Below are 13,015 nucleotides of genomic sequence, written 5' to 3'. Positions count from 1 at the left end.
GTATAATAGATAGTTATTTTCATTAAATATAACAGATCATAATATGATAAATAGTGCTGTTCTATAAATTCGGAATAGTCAAAATAAAACAAAAAATACGGAACTTACTGTTTTACTGCGGAACATACTGTTAAAACCAATCGTACGGTGAATTGCTCGCTCACAATTACGTGAACTTGGTATACGTACGGAACATATTTTTTAAGCTTCACTTTTAAAAAATAAAAGAAGAACGATTATATATTTTTTATTCCTTAATAAAACAAATATATATTTTTTTATTTCTTGGATTATTATTATGGATTGGGATTACTTCTTTGCTCTATTTTCCAAAATAACATAAATGTTCTTTTCGAAATTATCAAACTTTCAGATTTCAATAGGTGAGTGTTCTTCACAGAAATCTGATCTTCACGAAAATGTATCAATATGCTTATCTTGTATGTCTGTAGTTCTTAATCTTCTTTTTACACAAATCTACTAATCTCATCTTTGTGTATTCACTTGGATTTCATTGCACACATCGTTTAGGCACACAATGTACTACATAACATATTTCTACATACATATAGCGATTCTCCATTCTTGGTGCACACATGAAAATACGAGAAACTAGCACTAGCAGTACCCCAAAATATACTTGCTGCGTGTCCTTGTGTTAAATGTTTCTCTCTCACATGCGTACGTGCACACTCGTGAATGAACCGAATTCGGGTTTCAGGTTACAAAGGGAATGGAAGGAAGGCGTTACGCTTCGTCTCCCTCTCTCTCTCTCTCTCTCTCTCTCTGACCCACCGTGAGATTGCACACCGTGACCAACAAACTATGTACTACGGTTTACGGGATATACATAACTCGCAGGAAGAACGAGCTCGGAAAGAGAAAAACAGAAAGTGCAAGAAAATAGAGAAAGGTCGAAAAGAATAAGCTACGTGCGAACAAGGCCAACATACAACTTGAAATCAACGCAACAGATGAAAGAAAAAAAAAAGGATTAGTCGCTAATAATTATTTCCTTATTCTATTTATGTTAAACTGATTTTTGCAAATCGATTACATACTACAATATATTTTTTTGACTTCAATTGATATATCTTCCAGATAAAGATATTTCCAGTCCTTTGGAGATTCGTAGTGAAAGATTGTGTCTACAAACACTGTGCGTACTTTCACAGCGAGTTCTATGTACCTGGTTCAACAGTTACAGTGTAACTACATGCAACTGTGAATCTAAGTGAAAAATTATTAAACATGAGTGATAAATAACAATTCACATTCCTTAGGCTAAATCCTCTCACTTCGGGGCACTCTTATCACCTCCGTCATGGCCTCCGTCGAAATAACGTACCCCAAACCGACAGCAAAGTTTCCAACCCACAAACTCAACAACGACGAAGTTATACAAATGTAGTTCACAGTGACTGTTTCTCAGAAAAGACTCAAGCCATAATAATTGATTGAGATGTAATCCAAATAAAAAATTATGTTTATGCATTAAGCAAAATAACTATTTCATTTCAATATTAGATTCTATTTCACGAATATCTAACAATAGAATATGTGTTTTTATGGCAAGCAAGAAAATCGCAGGCGACACAAACATATTTTAGTTAATAGCATTAATCTAGCTCTGAGACCACTAATTAGCAAATCCCAACGCTTAATTCCTTCAAACATGTGTCAAACAACTTCACACTCATTAATCGAAGAAATTTTCGATATATGCATGAAAAGAGAATCAACTGTCTCCTTTTTAAGAACCGGAATATCAGAAGATGATTTCACACATATTTTGAATTTCCGCCGTCAAGTATTTATTCATCCAGACGACATAAGCAAAATTCGTAAAAGATTTCGTAAAAATCGAACACGATCAAATCACATACTGGATCTATCCCTTCACATTGAAATGCTGTTGCTATTGGAGCATTTGTAGAAAGTGTAAAGCCAACGATAGCCAACCATTTATCGATATATCACAAACAATAAAACCAAATAAAGCTCCTACCAATATCCAAGAAGTTGAAACAACCCTATCCAACAGTGTAAACACAGATGCATCAAAAAAAGCCACAAAACTCAAATCACACCAAAATAATAGAAAAAATGGACATAGATAGCTCACCCAATCCACTAAAATGCACAAGATCAATAATAACAGATGATTCAAACCCCTGAGGAAATCAGAAACGAGATACACTAAAGACCATCTGAATAACACACAATAGACAACTAAAAAACAAACTACAAACAACCAAAAAAAAAAGTAAATACCATAACAAACAATGAAACAAACATGAAAGAGTTGCTAAACTGGTTAAAGACATAATAGAAGGAATAATCAAGTAAAATATTAAATTTCCACCTAATGGTAAATTTTCTAGAAAACTCAAATGGATTCTCCAGCACTAAAGAGATTGCTGAAAAATATACAGAAGACGTATACAAACTGTGGCAAATTTTATGAGAGAACCTCATATCCGCACCTCACAGAACGATAAAAAACCATTTTACCAGAACCATGAAGAAAGAAATTGGACAAATCTATTACAGTTGAATTCACAAAATGCTTACAAGTCCCAAAAATGTCTTAGAATTTCGTAAAACCTATCAAGGTCACTAATAATCCTAGAAAGTGGATGTGATCCTAAACACTTAATTATAAATAAACATATAAAGATAGTTCCGTTTTTTTTTTTCTATTGATACGAAATTTCGATTTGTTTTATGTATATATAAGTGAGAAAATGCTTTCTTTGTTCGTGCGATTTTTCATAATTTTACATATTAGATATATTAAAATTATGTATACAAAAGGCTTCTTAGATAAGGACAACGACTTACCCATTTTTTATGCTAGCTAAAAAAGATCACTGTATCGATGCTTTAATAATTTCACCGTTTTTGGAGGAATTACGTCAGAATAATCAAACGGCTTACAGTTTAAAGTGATTGGCCCGTGCCATCACTTTTCTATAAATCAGGCCGACCGTCAGCGGAGAAGTCAGTGATCAAACTCAACGTGAGTGATACATTAAATTCATATCACCAAATTAGTGTAACATTCACTCCGCAGTTAGTGCGTTAATAGAGTGTGAGTGTGAATTCATCACAGTGTGCACCACTGATTGCGTATTATACAGTCCACTTTTCGCGATTTCCGACCATCTATCGCAATTGTATCATCTTTCTTTTCACAATACCGCACACACGGTGACTGTGTCATCCATCTCAAATCAAGCGCGCGAATCGCGATCATATCGCTTGACTTCGCGTTGCAAAATTCTTTATTATGAAATTTTCATTCTTTCTGTATTATTTTCGAATAATAAATTATTAAATATTTTTAAATAATTATTTAATAATTATTAAATAATAATTATTTAAATAATTATTATGTGAATATTCTATATATAAATTTTTTATGTATAATGAGATATTATAAAACAGTACATGTATTACATCAATGTGTTACGTCTCTACAGAAAGTTATCTCTGAAAAATTGAGTGTGCAAATACTTTTTTAATCCATAAGGTTAATAGACTTTCCACGAACATGTGGTCAATCATAACATATATATACAAAATTCAAATATTTAAAAAAAACAAAAAGTTTGAACATTTTATAATATATTTACTGGTTAAAGTTATAAAAATTCATTTGTTTACTGAAAAATATAAATAAATCGGTGGAAAAATCACAAAATATATTATGATAATATAATTACAATATTAATTAAATAAATAATACAAAGAAATATTAAGATATATTCTTGTTATTCTTGTTATAATAATATAATTATAATCCAAATAAATTTCATTCGCTTTATTCTGCAATAAATTGTGGAGTAATTATACATATATGTTCAATTATATAATTATTCTTTTAAATAAATATAGGAAACATTAATATTTTATAAATGATTTCATTTTAATTAACAAATTAATTAAGATTCATGAAATATCTACTCCGTAATAAAATATTAAAATAATCCGTAAAATATTAATATTAATATTTAATATTAAATAATCTTATGTTTCAATTTTAAAAATGATGGAATATTTTTCCTATTTTGAAACAAAATCCTTCGAAATGTATAGCTAAGAGACTGCAAGTAGTGATTGATTCCAATAAATTTTTTAAAAAATATTAATGTAAATTACTTTGTCGTTTCATCTTCATATTTAATTTATTTTGTAATTTCTTTAATATATATATATATATCTTGTACAAATAGTTTTGTCCATTACATTCTTTTTTATTATTAATAACTTATTATTTTTAATAAATTAAATTTATTGATATAAATTATTTATGACTCTATTCTTTATAAGCCAATCAATTAAATTAGTATTAGAGGAAAGTAGAGGATAGTATTAAAAAGAATGAAATAATGTCATTTTTAAAGTTCTGTCACATGACCATTACTGATATTTCACTTTGACATCATACATCTAATTTATCAGTAAAGCATTTTATTTTGTCAGTGTACGGAATCATTTGACGGTGTGTTAACTTGTGTATATACTTTTCGTATTTATTTTTATTATTATTAGCCTGTGCATTTTTGTGTATATTTACATTTTTTAAAATATGAAATAAAATAATTATAGAAATTATATATTGTCTATATTACTATATTTACCTACATTTTTTTCATATTACATGCATTGTATACATTTTTATACTTTCAAACATTTTATAAATATATAAAAATCCACAGCCTAATTATTAATAATTATTATAATTATTATTTTGTCATGTTTATTTGTGATCTCTGTTTCTGTTTATGATATTCATACTTGTTTATGATATTCATAAGTGTACTACATGATTCTTAACGTAATATGCCGAATTTTTTTCTTTATGAAATTTCAAATATAGACACTTACAAGTCAGTAGTAATTTAATTATGGAATATTTTATATTTTAGTTATATTTTCTTGCTTTCGTTTTACTTATTAGCAAGATGTTATCTTTTAACATAGAGAAAAATCAATAAAAATGAAAACCATGGGACGAAGAAAAGATGACTGAAGCCCTAAAAAGAACGAATGGATGCGCTAGTGTAAATCGATAATTGAATATATTAATATTTTAGTTTTTAGATTTTAGTTAATATTTTGAAAAAATATGATTGAATAATCACAATGTTAATCAATATGTCAATTAGTAAAAAAATTAAATTGTTTTCTGTTTATTTTCTATGAAAAATTGTCATGCAACTAATGTTTCGTGTTTTTTATTAAGTATCATTTATATATTTTTAATGATAGTTCGATAATTATTTATAATGTTAGAAACATAAAATTAATTTTAAATTAAATGTAAATATGTGACTGAATATCCATAATCTTTATTTCGACTAATTTTGTAAGAATCATATTCGAAAAATAAAATTGTATTCCATATTTGACTATTTTCCTCTATTATTTATAAGAAAAATTATTTGTCCGATATTGTGATTCGAGGTTTTTGTTTACATATATTGTATAAAGAAATTATTCTGTTCTTATGAAAGTTATATTTATTGCGTGATAGTTGTGTGTTTCTATGCCGGAGACATAGTGAAGAAAGCTCTCTAAGCTTGAGAGCTTAACTCGAACAGCATTGAATTAAGTTATCTAGGTCGGTGACAAATTCCCTTTCTCTTTAACCTTCTTAACTGTAAATATCTCATGAAATTTTTACAATAACTTTGTCATTATTTTATTTGGCAGATAATCGACAAAAACTATTTCAAAAATAACAACTTAATACAAAAGTATTTATTAATATCATATACTAATTGTAACAAGAAACTGTTAATACTTTCTTCAGTAAAAATAATATTCGATGAAATGATAATTTTCTCCCTATAGATATTTTTCTCTCTATAAATATTTTATTCTAATAATTCATATATGCTTGTGAAATAAATAATATTGTTTCAATGATGGTATCAATCAAAGGAATAACAATTATATTTATGAATTTATTGCAACTTTTAAAAGATAATTAAAAGTATTTATTCAGAATATGAATTCGTTCTATTATATAAGTTAAGTTTCACAAAATGAAATTTGTTAACATATTACCTACAAATGAAAGTATAATATAAAATTGTATCTATAGTATATTTGTGCAATACAAGTCAAATTGTGTCAATATATTTGTGCATATGAAACATTATTATAATAAAATCATTTAGTATATATATATATATATATATACACATTTCAAATCATTTTGTGTGTGTGTGTGTGTGCGTGCGTGCGTGCGTGCGTGCGTGCGTATATGTGGTATAAACATCAAAGATATAGCAGAAAATTTTGAGACAAAAGAAATAACCACCAATTACATGTATATATAGTATCTATGTACATATAAAATTATAAATTTCTCTAGCTCGTACATTATCTTTTCATAACTTTTCCCTAATCTTTTTAGTCCGTGCTAGAGTATTGTACAAATATTCTTATAATCAAATAAAATAATTGATTTATCTATTATAAAGTTTATAGAGTATAAGGTATTACAATATATATTTATGTGGAAATCCCGGACGAGTTCCCAATTTGATAGAAAATAAAAGTTCTAATGCGGCGGTAACAAAAAAAGATTAAAATTAAAACTTGCTCTCACAATTCATTACTCTTTCTAGAATCGTCCTTTGTGACGACTCGCGACTCTCTACTTTTTTACTCTACGAAGTCTCGAATCTTTCTGCTCTCTCTTGATTTCTTTCGGATATGTCTTTTTGAAGCTTCGTTATTCTCACACATTCATGCATACGAACACTCATACCCTTAATATTTTTAAGACCTAGACTTGGACGACTAAAACAAATATTCTCAGACCTAGTTTTCGCTCTAAATATCCCAAGTAGTATCCCACAGGCGACAATTGTCTCGTATTTGGGCACTGGAAAAAGTTCATTTATCAAAAGATATATGTTTAAAATGTTTAAAAATGAATTCTTCATTTTTATATGCTCTACGTTTAATACTAAATTTTTAATATTACGGTAATTTTAAGCATCCAAAGTTAATCATTCATGAAATTTGATGAGTTCTTTTTCACTTCCGTAATAGCAATTGAAATTAAGGATAAATGTTTTATGTTCCAGAATAGATATTTCATGAAAAGAACTCTGAAAAAAAACTTATTTAATGATTTGATTCATTAAGTAATTATAAAATTTCTATGTATTGGGAGAAAATTATATTAATAACATTATATAAAAACAAAAAATAAAAAAATAACGTTTATTATGTTTATTGGATAAATTTGTGAACCTCACTGACATGTGTACTATATATATAATAGATATATTTTGAGTTATTAGTTTGCTTACAACATTATATAATTTTGAGAAATATTTAGAAATTATGAAAACACTAGAGTTTATGAACGATGTATTATGATACAAATATTAAAAATAAAATATCGTAAATATGTAAAAAGGTAAAATAATGTAAATAATGTAAATATCAAAGATAAATCATGAATTATTTAGAATCGAATAATAGAATTATTTATTAGAATTTATAAATAAATTGAATTATTAAAAATAATTATTCAATTCTAAAATATTTATGTCCTGATCGTAAAAAATAATTTTACAATTAATATAATAGATAACAAGTAAAAATCTTAAATCTAAAAACATTAAATTTATAAAATTATAATAAATTATATTTATATTTTATATAAATTATATTTGTATTAACTTCTTTTCAAAGATAATTACTTTTCAATATACAAAATATTTAATTTTATTTTATATTTGATCTAGATTTCTGTATTCTTTTAAGATAATAGTATATCGTAGTAAAGCGATCTGAACATATGTAATTCTAATAAACCGAGTTGTATATCTGAAAGTAAAATATATTGAAAGTAAAAGTTATTCTTATTGGAATCGATTATTGTAACCGATAGCAATACACCAATTGTGGTTTTCATCACTTTACTATTCACTCGCTTCTATAGAGAAATGAGTAGCGATCAAATAAACAAACAAAAATGGTCGTATATTACACACACACACACACATACACACGCGCGCGCTCACACAAATACTTGTTAATGTTGCTGTTATAGATAAATTCTATAGTCTACGAGCATTACTGCGAATTATTTTAATTAAAATATTTCTAAAATATCTGAACTAATGGTTTTTCGGTAGAAATGATTTAATATCTTTTTACAGATAATAACGAACTAAATCGAATAATGTATTAAAAAATATACAATACTACTTTAAAAACTTGACAAAACAAACAAAAAAAACAAAAAACTTGACTTTCAAACGCTTTCCATCCATCAATATAAAAAAATATCAATTCAATTAATACCGCTTTCGAAATCATTTAATCTTTGTCTAAAACATTTTTTGATATAATTAATCGTTTCGAAAATATTTCAATTTCTAGTTTAGATAATTTGCCCAGTAACTATTTCAAATGGAGATCTACATTAAATGTCTTTTATAGATTAATTGAAGTCAGTAAGTGATCTAATGAATAAAAATACTAATTGCAAGCATTAATTATTATCATAACATATTCGATTCAAAGGAACAGTAAACTAGAGGCCATATGATCGTAAGCTATTTTATCCGTTCTTTGTATTCTTAATAATATTTTCTATGTTTCAATATTTGAAAATGGTATACTCTCAGTCTTTTTCAACTACAATAGCACCTCGTGCGATGACCTGATTAACGATCTGATCCGTCAGGGTTATCTATAGAATATTCCACAATCTCCATCTATCTATCACTTTTGGAATCTCACATTCACTTAAGCGTGCTTAGGATACAAGGAGAATGTATATATGACATTTAACAAACATGTTAATTCCTTGCATTCGGTAAAAACCAATCAATATGTATATCTCTCTGTTGAGATCAGTAAGGAAAAATCGTCTCAAATATTGAATCGGCTATATCAAATCGTGAAATTTATCGCTTAAATATAGAAGTAATGGGAATCATTGTAACCCAAACACCAGCCAAAGAATTAACCATGTACCTCAGTACCTCAGTACTGATCTCAATTCAATTTTTCTTTCACAATTAGATACTGAAATACAGCGTTTTCCTTATAAAAACATTTGATTTTAAGTTGGAGAGAACAACTATCAATAAATTTATTATTACTACTATTAGTATCTTACCTGCGATTAGAGTGTTATATGTCAATTAATTCATCGCTTGTAATAGAAACAATGTTCTTGAATGCATACAATGTGATTTGATTATAGATAAATTATTTCTATTATAAGCGAAAATTTTGATAATAATCGCGATCAATCTTTGCGATTAATCGTACTTTGATGTGCTGCGAAACATTACCAAACAAATGTTAGCGAAATGTTAGCATTTGGTAGTTCATAAAAATTGTAACAATCTGCCTAGCCTCATTGAGTATACAAATTAGGATTTTTACGATTGTAAGTTATATATGTGAATGTGACATTTATAGGTGTCCAAATACTGAAGTATCCATAAAATTTATATTCGAATAAACGGTAACGCTTATGATTGTGATCTTAATGATAGTAAGATATGATTGATTAGGTTAGACTTTTTGAAGGATCTAAAATTTTGATTTTGAATTTATTCAATTCTAGTTCTTGTCTCTTGGAGTCGTTCAATTCTATCTACAAACGCATATTTCTTTCTGAATATAAACTCAGTGAGATATTAATTAATAGTGAGATATTAATTAATAACCTCACGTTAAATATGGTTTAATATATGCATCAGTATCTGGATTATATTATAATAAATATTATGCAACATGTACAATTTCTTTTCTCTTACAACTTTTGAATCACGATGTCGGACAAAATCAATTTTCTTTGAGTTACTTTCCTCTACAACATATTGAAAAATTAAAAAAAAAACTTGATATTGAAGCTCTCTTTATCAGAATTTTATCGATTTTTACATGCAAAACAAAAATTGTTTTATTATTCGACAATTCTATTATCCGAAAATTTTCGTCTCTCTATTAATTCCGATTAAATTCGAGACTTTTTTTATATATGTCTGTATGAGTCAAGAAGTCACAAATTTGAAGAAGTCATAAATGATGCAAATTTTACATTTGAATATGTCGTCATATCTGTCGTCAAAGATATAGTCGGTAAATATATATGTTTTTACTTTATTTAATATTCTATTTGAATTTTTCTTACATGTAAACTCATAAGAGAAATACGAAAAAATTACAAAATTAAAAGTATCCGTTAAACTAGTAGTTTTTCAACATAGGTAAATAAATTAAAGAATTATATGACTTCATTAAAAGAAATAAAACTAACCTTTGATTATTCGTATTCACCTATAAACAGATATATGTCATGACTGTTATAAAACAAATTTTGAAAGTTGTAGTATAAGATTTAATACAGTATCTTCAATTTTCATTACAAATAACTATTATAAACGATTAAATAATATTTTACGATAATTATGACAATAATTACGAATGATGAGAATAAATGATCGAAATTTCTTTTTCAATTTCTTCGATTATTCATTATTGATAATCTGAATTTTATTTTGACCGATAACGTAAAAAATTTTTTTTGGTACACTTGACATTAATTATTTTTTTCTAAATTCAAAAGATTTAAAAAAAAACATCATAATAACATAAACAATTCTATTATTATGAAACGTATGACAACGTATTATTATGAAAACTTGGAATGCTTTTAACAAAAAAAATTTTATTGACAGAATCAGTTTAAAAATCTTAATTATTATTGTTTGTATTGTAGATTCGGCAAGCAATCTACATCAAATAATAATAATAATAATAAACTGTCTTCAATTCGATTTTTAAATATTTAAACATTTATATTTGTATAAATGGGTGTAATGCAGTAATTTGTTGAAACAAAACTACATACGTAACTATAATGCAAAATACAGAAATATTTAACATGACAACAAGTGTTGAATATTTGGTCAATACATAGCATATAATTATAATAATTACTATCACTGAAGTTTATAATTGTTATTACTGAACTTCGTAAATTGAAAAAAAGCTTTGATTTTTTATGCTTTTTTGAATCATGGAATTATTATATGTCATATATAATAATAAGATTAAAAAATATAACATTTGCTATTTCAGAATTTAAAAGTAACTTCAACAATTCAGAACTTAACAAATAATTGTTTAAATAACTGTAACAAATAATTTTTTCATATTTCATTTTATTAAAAAAATATTTCTCTGAAATAGTTCATATTTCTCATCCTGAAACCAATTACTTCATTGATTTAATACGTTATATTACAAAGTTAATTTCAAAATCGCTCAAAAATAGGTCAAACATTGTGAACTATTTTTTTATATTTAATTACCGAATGAAAAGCGCCAATATTTTTGAGATATATAAATGTAATTTTCAGTTTTATATTTAATTTTTTTTTAAATTTTATATTTTAATGATAATAAATATAAAATTTAATGATAAAGTTTAAATATAAATGTAACATAAAATGACAAAGTCAAATTATGAAAACAAATTAACAAAACATTATCTATTTTTGAACAGTAATTTATTCCCTTAATAAATCAAATGTCTCTTAAATATTTTTTTAAATAGAGTCAACAATTATATACGATATAATAAATCGAAATATAAAAGTATAATAATGTGTATAAAGAGAAAGTTAATTTTAAAAATTTATAAAATACCATATGGTCAGCGCATAAAAACAAAATTTAATAGGCGAAAGTGAAGCGAAGATAGATTATAACATACTTCTTGACCTTACGGGAAGGAAAAAATTGTAAAATATCTCAAAAATAGAAGAAATTGGTACAAAAACTAAAACAGTAGAAAAATGGGATAAATTTTTTACGAAGAAAATGAGATTACTATGAGAAAACGAGCTATAAAGTACACATGAAAAGAAAACAAAATATACGAAATATGTATTATGAAGATAATACAATTAATCATAAACACAATATCCATCATAGCCCTTATAGAACAGAAAAATTTTATAAAATCGCACATGAGAACATTATTAATAACATTATTAACTATAACTTAATAACTATAGCTAATTATTTGTATAGAATGTTCATTTTAGTGATCACTATGAATTTTTGAACGTTTCTTACAATTTAACAAAATAATGTAATATTGAAAGTTGTTAAAATAATTTTTGCTCAATTAAAAAGTCAAAATTAAATTTATTTTTTTAATTGATATATATTTTTAATTGTTATATATATTTCTTCAGTATTAAGAACGACATTGAATTAAAAGTAGTAATTAAGTAATTAATGAAAAAATCAATAATTTCCCTAGAAAATCGTTCTTTGAATGTTAAGTTTCTCATTTTCTATTAATGCATAAATAAAAGATAAATATAATTCAATGATATTTTTTAATTGATTGAAATTATTAAACACATAATGTCACAAATTCAATTTCTTGTTTATAACATATAAGTTTCCGAGTACTTGAATTTTGATTGAAAATTATTGAATTATCTTATCTTCATGAAATAAAATCATATATGTCTGGATTTATTTTAAAGCATGAAGCCTCTACTTTTAGAATGTGTCATTGTTTTCTTTCTTAAAGATCATTTCTATCATATAAAAGGTAGTTGATGAAATACCTCTTTGTTTTGAAAATTTTTCAAATTCAAACTCTCTACAAAGATTAGAAAATTTTTTTCATAACTGAATATATTCTAAAAATTGAATTTTCCCCTTTAATGATTTCTCAAAACTTAACGTTTCAAAACAATTTTTTGTTACTGTTCTATTGAGTCTTGAAAAGTAATGAATTCAAGATTTCTCATCAATAGATTTTACAGAATTAAAGTTAAAATATCTGCTGAACCAATAATTAAATAAATTATAATAACTCATGTAAGAATGAATATAATCATTCTAAATACAACAATCTTTCATGAATAATTTCCTCGTTGATTAATTCTATTACTTGGCGACAACGATCGACTAGAATTTTATTATCTTCTTA

This window comes from Frieseomelitta varia, unplaced genomic scaffold (assembly GCF_011392965.1).
Source record: "Frieseomelitta varia isolate USP_RPSP 00005682 unplaced genomic scaffold, Fvar_1.2 scaffold_356, whole genome shotgun sequence".
NCBI lineage: Eukaryota > Metazoa > Arthropoda > Insecta > Hymenoptera > Apidae > Frieseomelitta > Frieseomelitta varia.
The sequence above is the reverse complement of the archived record's forward strand: the minus strand, read 5'-3'. Positions refer to the sequence as shown.